Below are 19,694 nucleotides of genomic sequence, written 5' to 3'. Positions count from 1 at the left end.
TCTTTGCACTATCTGGTTTATGTTCGTCATTTAATAACACCTCTGTTAAGCTAAAAATGCTCTGATTATGCTTAGAATTCAGATGACGTTGGCATTTACACATCCATAGGATTCTCCTTACATTTATTCTTGTATCAGCAATTTTTTTGGAAGTTTGGTGAAGGGCTACTTGAAATTAATACTACTTGAAATTAATACTAGAACAACAGTTCTTTTCCACCAGTTTTTTTTTTTTCAGATACCTTGAATCCATTGATAAATTTGAAGGATATCGCAATTTTAAAAATTCAAACTTGCAATAACTGTTGTATTTAAATCAATAAATCAATAATAAAATAATAAAAAAAATAATAAAATAAAATAAAAAATAATAAATCAATATAAAATTAACACTGAAGAGTCAAAGCTGTATGATACAAATTTGGGAAGTAAGGTACATCTCTCTGTCTACTTAATTTTGTACAAGTAATATCTGTAGAGATAAACAGCGAAGACAACATTGATCAGTTGTTATTTATTGATGCTTTAAAATGTATTCCAGGACTATAAGCATTAAAAAGGAGGGAATTGGAAGTCGCAGTTGTTTTCCTAGTTCCTGAGCCATTTTTAATGTATCCTTATGTCTGTAATGGAAGGAATCATTTAATTTCATATTATGAATCCTGAACTGCAGAATACTTCCTACATTTGTAAATCATAGCCCTGCTTCTTATAAAAGCAGACTGCTTGTATATAAAAAGAATTATATTGTGTATTGTAGCAATCTGTACCAATTCAAGTTCAGATGGGAATACATTTACTTGTGAAAATAGTTTCCCCATGTTGTGTTTCAGTTAGTTGGGGTTAGTTTTCTTCTGCTCTGCTGTGCGTATGCAATGTTTCGGAGATGTCACAATATAGATTTAACTACATTGTGGGATTGTGATTGTGCGTGTGATTACGTGATTGTTATTTCATGCAAAATAGTCATTTTTTTGTAATAAGTAACATTGGGAATATCTTTGTTTTCAGCAGAGAAGGAAAGCTTAAAAAAAAAAAAAAGCACTTCACTGGAGAATGAAAGGAAACATTTGTGCTACTCAAATTTATTTTATAAAGCCTGGTCCCCCTTACCATTCCCCCACATCTCCCAGGACCTAAATTTAATGTCTAGTTTGATCCCAGCTGGGAGTTTTGAAAATAGCTGAGTGACTTAAAAAATGTTAGTCCTTGTTTCAAGAGTAGTAAAAATGCTGGGAATACACCTGAACTCTTAACTGCCAAAGTTCAAGTCTTGAATGTGTGCCTCAGTTCTTAAATCACTTCAACTTTTAAAAAACTTATCTGTGACAGAAGGGCATGCTTATACCCTCCAAAAAAAAAAAAAAGCCTTAAGAGAGACAATTATGAAATAACTCATTATTACAACATCCTGCAATACTGTGTCTAAGCATGGTGTGATCAGAGAGGCGACCTTGAATGTGCAGTCAAATCTTACACCTGTGCACAGCCCTGCTGAGATCAGTAGGGCCTTTTCTGGGACAGAGTTGTTCCCTGATTGGCAGCCAGAGGAACCATCTAATCCTCTTCCTCCATTTTACAAGTATTGGTTTGTACGTTGAATGTTAGCTCTTTAATTGCACTGTTTTATTTGTAATACAATTCTAACAAAAGACTGCAATTTATTTTTTTTATTCAAATTAAAAGTAATGGCGCAAAACAGCCATTAAAAGACATTATCTAGCTCCAGTGGCTTAAAAAATTAGTTTTTCTCCAATATATTGCAAGGTGATTGTGAAATATAGGTATGCAGCTTCCCATATTAACAATGGACATATGCATATGCTTACTTTTAATTTGTTTTTCTAATTCTTTTTTTCTAAACAAAGGAGAAATGCAAAACGTGTGCGTTATTAACAACTTGCCAATCAGTGTAGTTACGGTGTTTTCAGTTAAGTTAAACAGGATGTATTTGTGTCCAAAGACCGTAAAAGTCTTGCTTATATGGAAGCAATTTTACATGATTATGGTGAAGTGTTTTTTTATGTTTCCATCTCAACACTGCTTATTCAATATAATTTCCAAACGTTGGGTTTTCTGGCACCTGCATTAGAGCTATCATATTAAAAATGAATTTTCATATTCTCTCTCTCTCTCTCAATATTATATATTTTAAAGCAAATTTTAAGAAATGCTATAGAAGAGGAGATGCTCCAGTTTGTTATATTGGAGCATAAGCTTTACATATATTGTTTATCAACAGTATTTAGTATTTAATTTTTAAATCCAGAACAGTGCTTCTTTTCTAACTTTTTTGATTGTTGATTCTGATCCTTTAGAATTTTGGTGTTTTCTGAAAATACTCAAGTCCTAAAAAAATAAGTTTTAAAATATAGATCTGTAATTGCTGCAGACAGTGGCAGTTACTGTTTTATAAAAACAGAATGTGTTCAGAGAATTAAGCTATTTGACCAACACCTGAATAAGAATTAACTTTTTTTTTGTTTTTGAATGTACCATCGTAATTTATAGTATTTATGACTATGCAATTTGAAAACAGAAAAAGGGGGTGCACAGATCAAAGAGTCAGAATATGTAAGTAAAGGGATTAGGGTGACTATTGGCATCTACCTGTTAATATAGCATTATAATGTATTTTCATCCTTATTTTACATTGAAAAATACTAATCTTTCAAATAAAATAATCACTGTCTTTCATTAAGTTTTTTTCCATTTGCTTTCCCAATACTTTCCTAAAGTATTTCCATTGTTAGAAAGCACAGGACAATGATTGGTAGTGCAGAAATTGTTTTCATCCAACTCCCTTCTAATTTGTGTTAGTTGGTTATAATAGATGTAAATATAGTGAGCATTGTTGGAGGTTAGTTTATTCTAGTTTATTCTGTTGAAAATAGTCTTAGAAATCTTTATTTGTTTAGCAGCGTTATAATTGCAAGATATTGCTTATGATGTAAAGTTTGCTCTGTGCAATGTCAGCGGTGCTGTTGATCAGCAGAGTTGATCTTAATTCAGATACACCTGGATGCTTTCTCTTCAAATCCTGCTCTCATTTCATGAAAGCAAGTGCTGAATAATCAGTTGTAGGAAATCAAAACAATAAAATTAGTATGAATAAAAACTTGCAATGCTTTTTCATGGTTTCATAATTATTGAACAGATCAATTCTCAAACTCATTTAATCAGTTTGTATATGTGAAAAACAACTAACTTCTAAGTAGGATGCTGTTCAAGGGTATTTATACGTTAATAAAGGGCCACACAAACTCACTGAATATTCCCTCTATTTATAGTGACTGCTTTTATATTACTTCAGAATAAAAGCAGACAAATATTTTGACACATAAATGCAAAATGAAGTTTTAAATCAGTTGAAATAAAATCAGACTAGGTAATTGCAAAATGAGATGCCCTGCTCTTGTGTTTTCCTAAAATTTAAGAATAAATTAGGTATAAAAGAACTCTAAACAAATGGTTTAAACTGTACAATTTCAAAGGAACAAGCTTGTGGAAATTTAATGTTGAACAGTATCAGCTGTAAAAAAAAAAAAAAAGGACATACAAAATCTCAGGGAAAAAAAAAAAAGCACGCATCTTGTAAACAGCATTATTTTTAGTTCTTGGGAACCCCATGTAAAGGGTGAACTGCTTCTGTTGCTTTTGATGCCTTTCTAAATGACCGGAAGATTTGATGATTCTCAACTGGCATTGAAAATTTGATCCAGATTTCTAGCTGGCAATATGTGGTATCTGGTGAATGAACCAGACACCTTACTGACTTTAATGATCTTTGGAATGAATCCTCAGATTATAGATTAAGTGCTTTTGTTTTGTATTGGTTTGTTTGTTTTTCTTTTTTTTCCTCCCAACTCCTCTTTTCTTTCCTTCTTGTAAGTAGATGCTGGGAAGGAAGACTGAAAATAACCAGAAACACATTCACGCTTTTTATATATATTCCTTAACTATGTAAAGTCTGACAATAAGAGAAAGTAGTTTAGCTAAATGTAGTAAAGTACATATGCCAGCCTCACTAGCTAGACACCTACGTTCTTTCTATTCAAAGCATTTATTTGCACCCTTATGGGTGTATCTATACACAGCATTATTAACTGAAGAATATTTCCCAATACATGTCAAAATCTCTCTTTCTGTGCAAGCATTTATGATCTTAGTGGAGATCCTTTAGACAGTTTGCTGTAATCTGTTATTCTACGTGTTTAGTCATTTCAAAACACCTTCTGATACAGAAACAGCCAAACCAATTACTTGAACCAGAGTTTATTTTCTGTGTTATGGTGCAGATTCTCTTTTTGGTAGTTGTTTATCTTCTAGGATAACACGTACGTTGATGCTATGGCGTGAATTAGAGATAAATATGGAATACCTCAAGTCATGTAAGTGCTATGGTTGGATAACATCTTAAAGGTAGAAAACTAGCTGTCTGAACTCATTCTTCTTTGCCCTTTCCCAAAGACTTGCCCTTGTTTTAAGGAATTTGGGGAAAAATGAATCTATTGCTTATAACAATATTAAAACAGGGGAGCTAATTAATGTGGTTTCTCCTCCCTCTCAGAAGGTACCTTTGTTAGTTCATCCTAGTACTCTTTAACGAATTCATTAATTAATTGATGTCCATGTCCATTTATTGTCTTAGTTCTATTTACTGTTTGAGCTAAGACAAAACTTGATGAATGATTCAAAGTGAGATAAATCTTTCCAGATTGTCTTTGTCTAGATCTATTCTAGCAGCTACTATGTGAAGTATTGATCGTTCACATCAGAAGACTGACTAGGGACTGCTCCTACTTTCTTCCACTTTGCACTCCTCTCTCACTGTCCCTTGAAAACCAGTGAAGTGGTTGATTGTGTGTGCCTAAAACACTTCCCAGGACTGAACTAAGACACTTGCAGGATAACACAGTAACTGACAATCACTTCCAGGTCCTGCCTTTTATGCATAGACTTCGCTTTCTATCCTCTCTAACATTACTTTACCAGACCACTTGCAACCTTTTCCATTCTGAGACTACCCTGTAGTTTCTACAAATTAGGAGGGTCCTTTCATCCTCAGACTATTGTGATCTTGGGAAGGTATCTGTGTATATGATGAAGATAACATTTTCCATACTCTTGTGAAAAACTGTTACATCATTGCAGATTCTTATTGATAGAGAGGATTTTATCTGCTACTGCTAGACTAAATTGCAATTTTCCTTTATTGTAATGGCAGAACCATCAATCTTCTGCCAAGCAAGTAATTAGAGACACTTGTAAAACTTTCCTCCATTTATCAATGCAATTGTATTAACTCTGTACTGTGTTAAAATTGTTCCCTGTATAACTTTGAAACAGTGATCCACTCCATATGTTACTTTGGAAACCCTGCTTTGCTTGCTCTCTTTCTCAATGCTTGAACTACAACCACATGGATGGCAATCTTCACTAGGCTCATTACCTCCATGTGTTTCATCAGTGCATGCACAGTTTATTTTTCCATCTCTTTAAGGATGCTTTCAGGCTTATGAGAAGTCCTAATAGTATATTCCTAATTTCATGGGAAAATCAAAGCATCAGTAGTCATAATTCTTCAACTATTTCTCTTTTTAAACTCAGGAAAAAACTATCAGTTTTGTCTGAGTGGCTGCCATTCAAATGTAAAGTTGAAGTGATATGAGTGTTATAAACTATGTTTGGACATGTTTTGTCCTGGTGCTTCTAATGAAGGGCTGTCATCTGTAGTCATTCCAATAAATGGTCCAATTGGAGTTATTTATGGTGGAAGTTGTTCCAAATTATGATTAAAGTTGGAAGCTTGTGACCCTGCATAATCTTTTTTCCTAATTCTATTTCCGAGTCCCTGGTTTTAATCATCTGTTATTCAGCATCTGAATGTACGTTTAAAGCTGTACCACATTCAGTTACTCAAAAATAAGTTATTTACATTTTTTTAATTCCCTTAAGGACATATGCATGTAAAATATTACTGAATTTATATTAGACAATAATTCTCTTATGTCTGTGTCTGTGGTAGACGCATCCCCATATTTCTCCATCATATGTTATTTGTGAGTACAGGATTGGTCCATGGGGATCTCTACAGTGCGTTTGACATTTTGAAAGAAGCTCTCAATGTCAACATTTCATTTCTCTCCAGGCTTCTGGGATTTAGTGGTCTCCAGACACTTGTTATCACGTACTCCTGTGTTGAAATCCATTTACACTGATGCATGGGTAGACTAGTGTTTTGGAACTCTGTTAGTGTTTAGTTTGTTATTTTTCGGACTTCTGACAGAAAAGCATGGGAATCCACATTAAATTTTAAGTACTGAAATAGTGACAGATAAATTCATCCTTACATTATCAGATTATGTCTGGAGTTTTTTTGCATGAGAGGTTAATGAAGGATCATCTTTCCAGACTGGTTTGGACTAGCCTCATATTTGGGCCTTGTTAGGTTGTGCAATCCATTGACCAGTGCTGGGAAAAAAGGAAGAGCAGATGAGGAAAGGAAAACAAACAAACAAACAAACAAAACCAACCAACCACCACCGACAACACCCACACCAACCAAAAAAAAAAAAAAGAAAAAACAAAACAAAAAACAAAAAACCACCAACAGCAAACAACCCCATCTCTCTTCCCAGCTATAGCATCTATTTTTGTTTGTATGTTTGTTTGTAGGGATGTACTGAATTGCACTTACGTAAATTTTAGATTACTTCTTTCTAGCACTGAAAAAAATCTGTTAGAGTTATTGAGAGAGTCAAGAAGTACTTCAGCCACAGTATGTGGCTCTCAGAGTATGTCTGCAGTTTACAACTAAGCCTGTTTTATTATTCTCAGAAATTGGTTTCTCTACATACGCCATTTCCCATTCTTAAATTCTGAAAGGAACATTATCAACTCAAAGCTTGCTGGGAGTTACCGATGAGAACTAGTAGAGGGTTTGGTCTTTGAGGAAGAAATCTCAGAGATGGATTTTGAAGTACAGCTTGTTTAGATAAAAATTCCTTGATTTGCTTAAGCAAGGAGCAAAGTTTTCAACACAATGTCAATTAAAAGTAGGTGGAGATTCTGGAAAGCCATATATCTGTTCATTAGATCTCACAGGACATCCTGTGGCATAGAGCTGCCCCTGTATTTTGCCAGGTGATTATGCTTCACAACCTTTATCCAAGGGCCAAGATCTGGCCAAATTTTTGGGTTACTTTTGGATATAGTAATAAATTTGGAGGTAATCGTTAATGGGAATTTATCCTCTAGTTAAATAAACTCCTGGGAGCAGGCAATTGTTGATCTTTCTTGGTCACATACATGATTCGAGAAGTGTGTATTAGTTGTTGTTGTCCATTATTTTGGAATCTTTCTTTGTTTGCTTCACAGTAAGATGAACATTGCCCATTGCCCCTACAAAAGAAGGCAGACAAATTCAAAACTTGGGTATATTTAATAGCATGTAAAATATTTGTCAAGGGATTATATGCGTTTCAAGTCAATCTAAATCATTTTTGACAACTCTAAAATTGTATTCACTACAAGGAGAGAAAATGGTACTATAAACTCATACCATCACAGTAGAGTATGAGAAGAGATTATAGTTGTATGGTAAGTCATTTTATTTCTTTGTAAATGAAATTCACTGTACAGTATCATTTTCTGAACTGTGTTTTCCACTCAAGTTATTTTGTAAGGATTAAATTAAATTCATTCCAGGGTACATGCTTTCACAGATTGTAACAGTTCCTATTTGTTTGAAATATACCATGACTTTTTTAACAGTGTAAGAAAAAGTTCAAAAGACAGTTTTCTACCTCATTGCTTCTTTTCATAACAGTTCTCATACTTCAACGAAAGGATTTTATTGAATACAAATTGAAGTGAACCTATGTCAGAAGGGAAATATCAAAATCATATAGAGGTGCTGTGCTTTGCTCTTTGCAAGTAGGGGTAAATGTTGCACCACTGTGATTATTTAGAACTCAGGCAGAAAGTTTGTGATGTTTGAGTAATTGTTGTATTTAAAGTACTGTGAAGGTATAGTGATTTCTCTCCATAAATCTTTTCCAGTGTATGACTTTTACTTGCTTCTGAAACAGCAGACTCGAATGTGACAATCTGCTTAACCTTTCATGGGAAAACGTAGAGCTTTTGGAGGTGAAAATGTCTGACTCTCCATTCCTAGAGGTGACCAAGCCAGCATATTTGCTCTGTGTCATCACTAAAAGAAGTAAAATTAAAATATGCAGTTGTAGCCATGCAGTGATACTTATATGGCAGGTTTATGCTTCCTTCTGTTATGCAATGTATAGTTTCCAGAGATTAGCAGTACCTTTTAAATTAAAATTCAGTTTTATTTTTTTGACCTGTGAGCTAGCTTGCATTTCCAGACGGCTTAGAATGCCAATATTGTAACAACTGGTTGGTTGAAGGCACAGGTCTTGCAATGCCTGCAGAATTTTTTTCGGCAGTTTGAAGCCATCTGTTCTTGTGTAGAATACAAGGAATTTCTGAGTGAATCGTCAGTCATTCCCACACCTATCTTTCTTATCTGGAAGCTCAGAGCAGAGCTCAGAAAGTGTTTGATAAAGTACTAAAATTCACTGAAAAGCACTTTAATCTTAGTCTTTCTGGAAATATCATGATGTTTTAGAAAAAAGAATGCTTTCACAAAGCTTTTATGAAGCCAAGTAAACAGTATTTTGTATGAAAAGACAAAAGGATCCGGAAGAGTTTGTTTTATTTTCCAATGTTGTGTACTTTCAAGCAGTTTGCAAACAAGGAATAATATTGCCCTTTCTTCTGCTTTTACTTGTTGGGTACCAGGAGCACCAAACAAGTGTTGGTGCTGGGGCTGGGTTCAGTCATCGTGGAAAAGGCAGGCACATGTGCCCAGCGAGGTGGTGGCTGGTGGCTCCGGCCTTTTCCTGGGGTGGTTTAACAGTGTTAGAGTGGTGCAGCAAGTAAAACTTCTTGAGGGTCTCAGCTGTGCTGTACAGAGTTGGGCAAGCTAAATCCCAGTCATTATTATTAGCTGCTGTACTTTTCTAATATCACTATGTTTCTGTGACTGGATTCTGCTCTCCAGTGCTTTCCTTTTTGCATTACGTGCTGGGTGCATATACATTGGCTACATTTATCAGCTATTAGGTCATGGTTCTTAGCTCTGACAAATGTTTTTAAATTATGGCAGTTTTTCCATTTGCTTTTAATGTAGACTTTTTTTTTCTACTTGTCTTCTAATCCCTGCAAGATTTAGGAGAGATTAGTTTCGGGAGGAATTGTGTCACAGTCTTAAATATTTTGTTGCCATGAGTACTTTTATAATTTTATTTTTAAAAAAATGTATTGAAATCTCTGCATTTGTATGCACATGTTTTTATTCTGAATCATAGCTCTAATAGAACTAGATGTACAATGGGGAGAGATTAGAGAAAAATGTTTTTGCATCATAGAACCCAAATTCCTGTTAGAAATAAGCTTTGCCTCAGGACGGTCCCAGAAAAACTCATGTTTTAACCTGGATTGTCTTACATATAAACACCATAATATTAATGCAATGTTGACATTTCTTTAACCTTTCTTCTCCACATAATATGTATTGTAGCTTTGGTAATTGATGGAAATAATAATGGATTTTATTTAATTTTTGAGCTCTGTCCTTTCTGACTGTGTGATTTTAGTTCATTCTGAAGAATACTTTCCAGAAAATTGATGTGATTCTTTTCAGAAGAAATAGCCTAATGTTATCCAGCTTTTTGGAAGAAGTAGTTGAATTGGCTTGGATGATCACAGGCTTTCTTCATCTTTGATTCTTTGAGGATTTCTTTGCTCCTGTGAAGACTGACTTTCATCTGACAAACAACTTCCAATAAACTTCTGTAATCAATTTCACTCTTCCTACAATAGATAAATTGTAGGAAATATTACCAGGGAGTCAGCAGAGGTAGATTTTTATTATTATTATTTTTTCTTAAAGATCGCTCATTATGCAAACTTAAAGTCTTGCAGACTCTAAAATAGTGTCTGGGCAGAGCAGTGAACCGTAAAACTCACTGAGTACACAGTTTCCTCTTTTTTTTAATTTTTTTTTTTTTACAGCACTTGCCACCTGGTTTGAGAGCACATTGGTACTGCTGTAGCAGTTGTGTTTCTTCCCTTTCTCCCTTCTTCTTTTCCTTTTCCCCCTTTCCCTGTAAATATATTGAAATTTAGAACAAAAAAATCTGATTTGCACGTATATAATATTTGCAAAGTAGTTACTTCCAAACAGGTGCTCCGTGAGAGCTACAGTGTTTATCTCAGTCTGTTTTTCTTGCATCTCTTGCCCTGTATTAGATATGTTGAAAAAGCTGTTGCATCTGTGTCTTGTGAAGATTGTAGTTTCAGAATTAACTTGTTTTTCTCATATATAATTTATTTTTAAATTGATTACCTCCACTCACAAACTCCCATCTAACAGACAACTACACCAATCTCATTATTCAAGTTTTGATTTTCTGGGGCAAGTATAGTTTATCATATATAATAGATTTTCAGTCTGTTTTGACTATAGGCAAGCAACAGTTGCTGGAAACAAGCCAGCAACTTCAGTTCCAGGTCAGACTGTTGCCTCAAATTCCCTTGCCATTGGAACTCAGTATTAGTGATTTCTTTTCTCTCCATGGAATGTTTCCTTGGTCTCCTTCCGCAGTCAACCATATGTGAACCATTTGTGTTGCAATTTCGCTAGAGAATTCAAACACATTTTATAATTTTAACTGTCAAGCACTAGATATCTGTTACTTAATATATTTTGTAGTTAGTTCATGTCTTGTTTTATTTCATGTGAGTAACCAAGGAGTGCTAACTACCTGCTGCTATAAAACAGAAAGCATCTAAAAAAGAGAAGACATCTTAAAGCCCATGATGAGACCTCTTCTTTTGGACTTTTCAAGTCTATATGTGAAACTTCCTCTAATGTTTTTACCTGAGTAGTATTGTGTTTACCCACAGATTACCAGCCTTTGCTATTCACCCACGTTCTATATTTTTACTTGGAGTTTCTTGTGATTGAATTTAGTTAGAGAAATTGCACAACCTTTTGTGTCGCTACAAAATATCAGTATTGCTCTTCAGTAATTACCCAAATGATTATAATATTAATTTATCTTTAATATCTCTCTATTATTCTCTTTAAACCATACTACACATTTTTTACTTCTCTGGAAAAAAAGATGCTTTTTCAGTTATAACTTTGTTTATTTTTTTCTTTAGACAAACTTTTATTACATACTGCTGTAACTTTGTAATGCTCATCTATTTCTTCAGAAAAACATCTTTTCATCTAACATCAGGAAGCTCAGAACAGCCTCTGAGCTTTTGAAAAGCATGACTTTATATTTACAAAGGCATATTTTGAAGAAGCTTTTTCTTTGTGAAGGGAACAAAAGGCAAAATGAATTAGGAAAAATATTCTCTAAATTTACAAATGTTACGCATGGAAGACTTTTGATATATTTTCCTTTTTGTTGGTTAGCAACGCTATTTACAACAATAAGAAATAAAAAGACTATTCATCAAAAAGGTTATTTTTGCTTCTTTGCTGGAGTACTCATAACTGATTTTGTGAAATGGCAGAAAAAAAAGCACAATTTCCCTTCCATATAGAGCTCTGTTCTTTTTCTTTAACAAGATTGATGACAGATATGCTATCAGTTAAGTAATTAAAGTTTCTTTCAGAAGGGTATAGAAGCAAAATAAAGCTATGAGCATCTTAGAAAGATAATTCCATATTTAATTTGGAAATAAATTTACATCAGTGAATGGCTTCCAATCAGACAGCAATGAAATACCCCAAGAGAACTGAGCTGTTGACATACTTTTCTGAAGTATATTTTTACTGATTTTTCTTACTAAATTGGGCTAATCAAGTGGAAGGAAACTGTACGCTTAATGTAAGCGCAAGACAATGCGCTGTGTGTGTACTACTTCTAAGAAACATAGAATAAGACTTGTTGAATGTAACATATACACTTCAGTCATGAACACTGTGTTCTGCATGAAATTTGTTTGATAACTGTGCTTTTCAGATACTTAAGCTGACATTTTATTTTTGTGAAGTTATTGATTACCTTCAGAAGATGCTTGTTCCCACTTTTCTCAAAGGGAAATAAAAAAATATATCTGTGGAACATCCTATTTTCATTTGATAGAAGTAGCTTGTGATCAGCTTCTACGACATTGACCTTGACTGGGTTTGTCTACTTTTCCAAATATTTCTTTTGAAAATATTAGTAGTTTAGTGTGTATATATATTTTTTTAGAAGATGGTGATATCAGGAAATTAGTGTATATTGGGATCTAAGAACTTGTGTAAGGAATGTTTTTTTTTCTTCTCTCCAAGTCTGTTTTTATGTGTAGTAGATTTCATTTTGAAGGCCTGAGTATGAAATGCTGAGAAATACCTTTATGTTGATGGTCATTGTCAAGTCCTGATACCAGCCAGGATGTCGTTGGCCTTCTTGGCCACCTGGGCACACTGCTGGTTCATGTTCCGGCGAGCATTGACCAGCATTGACCAACACCCCCAGATTCTTTTCCTCTGCACAGCTTTAGAGCCACTCTGCCCCAAGCCTGTAGTGTTGCATGGGGAAGTGTATGTAGGATTAGTCTGTCATTTCTATGGTGTAGTTAAAATAATAATTATGCTATGATGAACACAGACTGAAGAATGCATAGGAAGAAAAAAAAAATAATACTCAGTGGGACTGCACTTCATAGGTTGAAGTAATTATCTTAAGAAAAAGTAATGTATAGAAGCAAGAATCCACATGTAAAAAACAGTGGACAGGAAGACAATTCTGTGTATGTCTTCTAGACTGTATAGTTACTTTGATCTCTAGTAAAAATATTTTATAGTTTTTACGCTTACAAAATTTGTGGGAGAGGATAGGCTTGAGTGGTGGAAGGAGAAATTAAAAGCCTTTTTGATTGTCTTGGAGTAATGAGTAACTTTCCTTAGGAGTAAGTCTGGAAACATTTGTTTCGAAACTCCAACATACATACCACTTTTTCATATTCTAAGTTCCCCATGCAAGAGATGAAACCAATGATCATTTAGATACACAAATGTGTACCTTGGGATGGAATGCGTTGTCACTCGTTATTTTCCGTAATCAGCTTCTGACCAGGAAATCTGAGTAGACCCTCATGGTTTTCTGGCTTTATTGTCATCCCATGTAATTCACTAATTCCAGAATTCTACCTGCATAAGAAACCTTAATACCTTCAATGCACTCATGTTAGAAAATTGATGTATATGTTACTGTTGTGGTTTAACCCGGCTGGCAGCTAAACACCACACAGCCGTTCGCTCACCCTCCCCCCTCCCTCTCTGGGATGGGGGAGAGAAACGGGAAAGTGAAGCCGGTGAGTTGAGATAAAGACAGTTTATTAAGACAGGAATATAAGGAATATAATAATAACAATAATAATAATAATAGTGATAATGATAATAGTATTAACAATAATAATGTGTAAGAAAACAAGTGATGCACAATGCAATTGCTCACCACCCGCTGACCGATGCCCAGCCTATTCCCGAGCAGCCGGCCCCCCCACCCCGGCCAGCCACCCCTATATATTGTTTAGCATGACGCCAGATGGTATGGAATACCCCTTTGGCCAGTTTGGGTCAGCTGTCCTGGGTCTGTCCCCTCCCAGCTCCTGCTGCACCCCCAGCCTGCTCGCTGGCAGGACAGAGCGAGAAGCCGAAAAGTCCTTGGCCTGGTGTAAACACTGCTCTGCAACAATTAAAACATCAGCATGTTATCAGCGCTCTTCTCATCCTAATCCAAAACATAGCACCCTACCAGCTACTACGAGGGAAAATTAACTCTGTCCTAACTGGAACCAGGACACAGTGATTCATTGGAAACTATTTCTAGAGCTGTCAACTGGAATTTAGACTATATTTCAGGATTTCTAACCTGTGCCACTAATTTACCATTATTAACTGTATAATATTATCATGCTTTGTATTACTTGCCTATCAAATGGGCATCTTCTGTTTTCTTTACCTCATTTTGGAGTAATCTTAGTTTTAGTTGTTTTACTATGAAGTTCTTTGTGATTCGCAAAAGAAAATGTCTCGGCAGCATTGTAAAAGGCTGCGGAGGTATATATCAATCACATCAAAATGACCACGATGAGACATTTCTTCTGTACCCTGTTATTGTTCAGGACAATTTATTGTGCTAATCTTAAATGATTTTGAATTAAGGAAGTACGCAAGTTCTGCTGTACGTATAGTTTGCAATAAGAGCAGTAGCTTTTTTTTCTTTTTTTAAGAGGAAGTTCTTTTTGGGAAAATATGTAAGGTAAAGTATTATGAATAAGCTATTCTCCAGCAGAAAGATTCAGAAAATTTAACTTGTTTAGAATTCATCTCTTAAAAAAGAAAAATAGTTTTTTTTCTGTGTGTTATGTAGCACGATACATAAATGAGATGACAGAATCACAAAATGGTTTGTGTTGGAAGGGGCCCTTAAGGATCATCCAGTTCCAACCCCGTGCCATGAGCAGGGACACCTCCCACAAGACCACTTTGCCCAAAGCCCCGTCCAACCTGGCCTTAAACAATTCCATTGATGGGGCATCCACAGCTTCTCTGGGCCACCTATTGGACTGCCTCACCACCCTCAGAGTAAAGAATTTCTTCCTAACATCTAATCTAAATCTCCCTCTTTTAGCTTAAAACCATTCCTCTTGTTCTATCACTCCACTCCCTGACAAAGAGTCCCTCCCCAGCTTTCCTGGAGACCCCCTTTAGGTACTGCAAGGCTGCTATCAGGTCTCCCTGGAGCCTTCTCTTCTCCAGGCTGAACAACCCCAACTCCCTCAGCCTTTCTTCACAGGAGAGGTGCTCCAGCCTTCTGATCATCCTCTTGGCCCTTCTCTGGAATCGCTCTAATAGCTATAATAGACATAAATTGTTATTTTTTTTAACTTTATTTAAGAAAAGAAAAAAAAAGGACTAGATTTTTGTTTTTCCATTAACCATTCACTCTAAGCAGAACTGGCATGCGGACAGCATCTTTGGACTCAGTGATTGAAACTAAGACATTTCAGGTTCAGTTAAAAGTAAATGTATATGTGGATTACTTCTTACTCCTGAAGCAAACTTGCTCTCTCTGCATATGTTTATCATCACCTGTCGTGTTATTTGTCTCCTACCACATATTGCATTGAAATGAGATATTTTTTTCCTCTTTGTCTGTAGAAACAAACCGTTCTGGAAGCAAGAATATGAGGACAATTCTTTGGGAAAGAAACATAAACCCAGTTTTTTTGTACTGAAGTCATGTTTAGTTAACTTGCATAAATAGTAGGCTTTGACTAAGTCATTTGCACAGACAAAGATTTTCACTGTAAAATGTTTGAAAGCATTTCTGTTGTGGACATTACTGATTCAACTAAAACCAGGACTTGGCTCTGCTTTGCCTTCACATAAATAATTCTGTAAGAGTTCTTAATAATATATTTTTTATTTTTATATTATTATTTTTTTTGCCTGCTCACTTGTTTCATGGTAGGTGGAGGCACGAAGTGGGTGTGGATATCAGGGCAAGAATATTAACATATGAACATTTTTTTACTCTGTTATACTCCGTGTCTCCGATTCTATGAGAATGAAGGGAAACTCCAGCATGAAGCATATTAAGTTTAGGAAAGTGTGCACTTGTTTCAAAAATTACTAGCTGAGCTGTCTCCACCTGCAAGTGTGGGCCTGGTGCTGCTCACGTTTCTGCCACAGAGCCCCTCAGAGAAGACGCAGGCTTCATCTTCTCTACTCCCTCCCAGCAGGCAGCTGCAGGCAGCTGTCAGGTCCACCCCTGAGCCTTCTCTCCTTCGTGCTGACCAAAGGAGGTCCCTCAGCCTGCCCTTGTATGCCGTGTGCCCCGGCCCTTCACTCCCTCATGTGCCCTGGGCTGGGCCCACTCCACACCCATCAGTATCTTTCCTGTCTGGGGGAGACCAGAGGGGGATCCCGGAGCCCAAGTGCAGCCGCAAAAATGACGCCAAATCAGAGAAGAAAGTGGTTTTACTGGTTGTTGTTTATTATTGTTGTTGTTGTTGTTGCAATGTATTTATTTGATTATTCTATCATTTTATTGCCCCGTCCTGGGAAGAGCTGGTAACCAAGCATCTTGAAGGGACTTTATGCTGCCCTGTACAACCTGTTACGTGGCGGTAACAGGTTGGGGGTAATGGAGGACTGCTGCCCCTCCCAAAACGTAGTTGCCACCATCTTGTGGCACAGGGATGCTAGGCATGGGTTGAGGAGGGGGATGGAGGCCAGAGCACAGGAGGGGAGGCAGAGGGCAGTCACAGTGCCCAAGGGGCAGCCTGTCTCTCTGGGAAGCAAAATGGCCCGGGAGAGACACCCCCAGGAAAGGGGCCCCCAGCCCCCCTGACCATCCTCCTCCTTCCACACGAGGGCCTCTTTCAGGCCGCAGAAGCCCCCTCCCAACACGGCCATGTTGGGCCTGGGGCGTGGCGCGCCATTACAGAGGCTTCCTGATGTCACCAGGTCCCAGAAGCCCCCTCCCAACACGGCCATGTTGGGCCTGGGGCGTGGCGCGCCATCATGGCGGCCATCACAGAACTCTCCCGATGTCACAGGGCATCTGCCCGCCCCCCTTTGTTCTGGGGCCTATAAAAGCCCCTGCGCCTGGCACACCACTAGCTGGAATCCTAGCATCTCTAGCGACATCCAACCATGGTTGGATTTAAGAGAGCATGGATTGAAAGGTGCCCACCCTTTCGTGGGACCAAAGTGAATTGGGTCACCGCACCCAAGAAGTGCAGGCGGAGGAGCGCCACCGGAGATGGAGCGGCCGTGGCGGTTGGTGTGGAGCCCATGGAGGTGGATCCACCTGCAGATGACGAAGAGCCGATGGAGGTGGATCCACCTCCAACCCATCTGATGTGGCACAACGTCATCGTGCCAGGGCTCCCACCAGCGAGACAACAACATCGTCATCGCAGAGCCGCCCGGACCGCTCCATACTCCCGGCCCTGCCTCCGCCTCCACAAATAGGGGGAAGAGGCCATCGCTTAACCAACTGGCAGGACTGCCTGCACGATGGCCTCTTCTCCCACCCCCTGTCCCCGTCTCCCCGTCCCCCCTCCCCACCTCTCCTGGAGAGGTGTCACCCCTTCTGCACAGAGTCCCGAGCGCTGGGCAAGAGCGCACTCGGCTTCCTCTGGGCTGCTGCACCGGGCGACAGGAGAAGCCCTCCGAAGGCCACGCCTGGCATGGGGTGTCTCGGTCTCAGGACGAGAAGGCTGCCAAGAGGTGCTTGAAGACGAACCTGCGCCCTGCATGACGGTGCACAGAGAACAGCAGCAGATCCCTCGAAACGGGCTCGCAGACAGCTGTTCCTCTGCAGAAGCAGAAGCCTTCAGGTCTGCCAGGAAGCAGCGCAGGAGTGCAGCGTAAAGACCCTTCAAGATGCTTGGTTTCCAGTTCTTCCCAGGACGGGGCAATAAAATGATAGAATAATCATAATAAATAAATAAATACATTGCAACAACAATAATAATAAACAACAACCAGTAAAACCACTTTCCTCTCTGATTTGGTGTCGTTTTTGCGACTGCACTTGGGCTCCAGGATCCCCCTCTGGTCTCCCCCAGACAGGGAAGATACTGATGGGTGTGGAGTGGGCCCAGCCCAGGGCACATGAGGGAGTGAAGCCGAAAAGTCCTTGGCCTGGTGTAAACACTGCTCTGCAACAATTAAAACATCAGCATGTTATCAGCGCTCTTCTCATCCTAATCCAAAACATAGCACCCTACCAGCTACTATGAGCTACTTAACTCTGTCCTAACTTGAACCAGGACAGATATCCACCCCTTATTCCATACCATTTATGTCATGCTCAGGTTACACTCTTTCCAATACATTCTAATTAATCACCATTTTCATCTATGATATATAGCAATCATGGTAGTGATGACATACAGTATTATATAATAATTAACATACTACAATTCAACTCATGGGCTATTCTCACCCAGTATCAAATCCCCTTGAGGTACACACCGGACCTCCCCATTCTTTTGCATTACCCACCAAGTGCATCCAGGTCCCTGAGCAAAAGCAATTCCACGAATGGGTTTGCCTTTTCCTGAGGCAGGAGTAGCCCAGACTGTTTTACCCAGCATGTTTCTTACGTGCACTACAGGAACTTTATCCCCTTCTACAGTGCGTAACAGGTTTGATTGGGCAGGTCCAGCTCGGTTGGCAGATCCCCTAGTATTGACTAACCAGGTGGCCTTTGCCAAATGTGTATCCCAATTTTTGAATGTCCCAGCAGCCATTGCTTTCAGTGTAGTCTTCAACAGTCCATTGTATCGTTCAACTTTTCCAGAGGCTGGTGCATGATAGGGGATGTGATACACCCACTCAATACCATGTTCTTTGGCCCAAGTGTCTATAAGGTTGTTTCGGAAATGAGTCCCGTTGTCTGACTCAATTCTCTCTGGGGTGCCATGTCGCCATAAGACTTGCTTTTCAAGGCCCAGGATAGTGTTCCGGGCGGTGGCATGGGGCACAGGATATGTTTCCAGCCATCCGGTGGTTGCTTCCACCATTGTAAGTACGTGGCGCTTGCCGTTGCGGGTTTGAGGGAGTGTGATGTAATCAATCTGCCAGGCCTCTCCATATTTATATTTCAGCCATCGTCCTCCATACCAAAGAGGTTTTGACCGTTTGGCTTGCTTGATTGCAGCACATGTTTCACAGTCATGAATAACCTGTGCTATAGTGTCCACCAGCTAAAAGAGAATGCTTTGGAGAAACTTTCTGAAAAGATCCACCAACTTGAAGAAAGATTATCTTCCCCTTCACCTGAACGAACCAGTGTCCACCAGCTAAAAGAGAATACTTTGGAGAAACTTTCTGAAAAGATCCACCAACTTGAAGAGAGATTATTTTCCTCCCCACCTGTACAAACCAGTGTCTCAGCTATTAGGGGTAAACGTTCATCTATGCAAGGAAGACAATATGGTGGGCACACACACCGCGCCACCCTGTGGTTTTACCTACGTGACCATGGAGAGGACATGAGAAAATGGGATGGAAAATCTACTGCGACCCTAGAGGCACGGGTACGTGAATTGCAAAGGAAAACAATTGGGAAAAAGGAGTTCTCTGAAAGGTTTGCTGCTCCAACTTCCAGCAGGCAGTCCTTTAAACACAGAAATGAAGATTCTGACCAGGACTAGAGGTCCTTTCTTTCAAATGTGTAGTTTTGTCCTACGAGATCTCTCAACCTCCTAGCTTTCTAAAATCCAGCTTTTTATTACTATTTTTAAACATACAAGATACATGGTCTTATACAGATTCAAAATCAAACCTTTTCTGGCATTTGTACTCTTCCTATTGTCCAAATTGTTTTTGACCTTGTATTTCCACATTGTTACCATTGTTTCTGTATTATTCTTTGCACCTTCTATCATACAGAATAAGCTTTCTCTCCATCTTATTCTTCACTTCTTCATAAATTTTATCAAAATTGCTTTTTTTTCCCCTCTTTTTCTTATTTTATTCCACTATCGTTATTTATTTAATTTTGTATCATATAAAATAACTCTGGTAAAATTTGCAAAGTTAAAAATATATTTATTTAGAGTCCTATGCTAATCAGCAT

Source organism: Anser cygnoides, chromosome 4 (genome assembly GCF_040182565.1).
Source record: "Anser cygnoides isolate HZ-2024a breed goose chromosome 4, Taihu_goose_T2T_genome, whole genome shotgun sequence".
In the NCBI taxonomy this organism is placed as follows: domain Eukaryota; kingdom Metazoa; phylum Chordata; class Aves; order Anseriformes; family Anatidae; genus Anser; species Anser cygnoides.
This window is presented reverse-complemented; position numbering follows the sequence as displayed.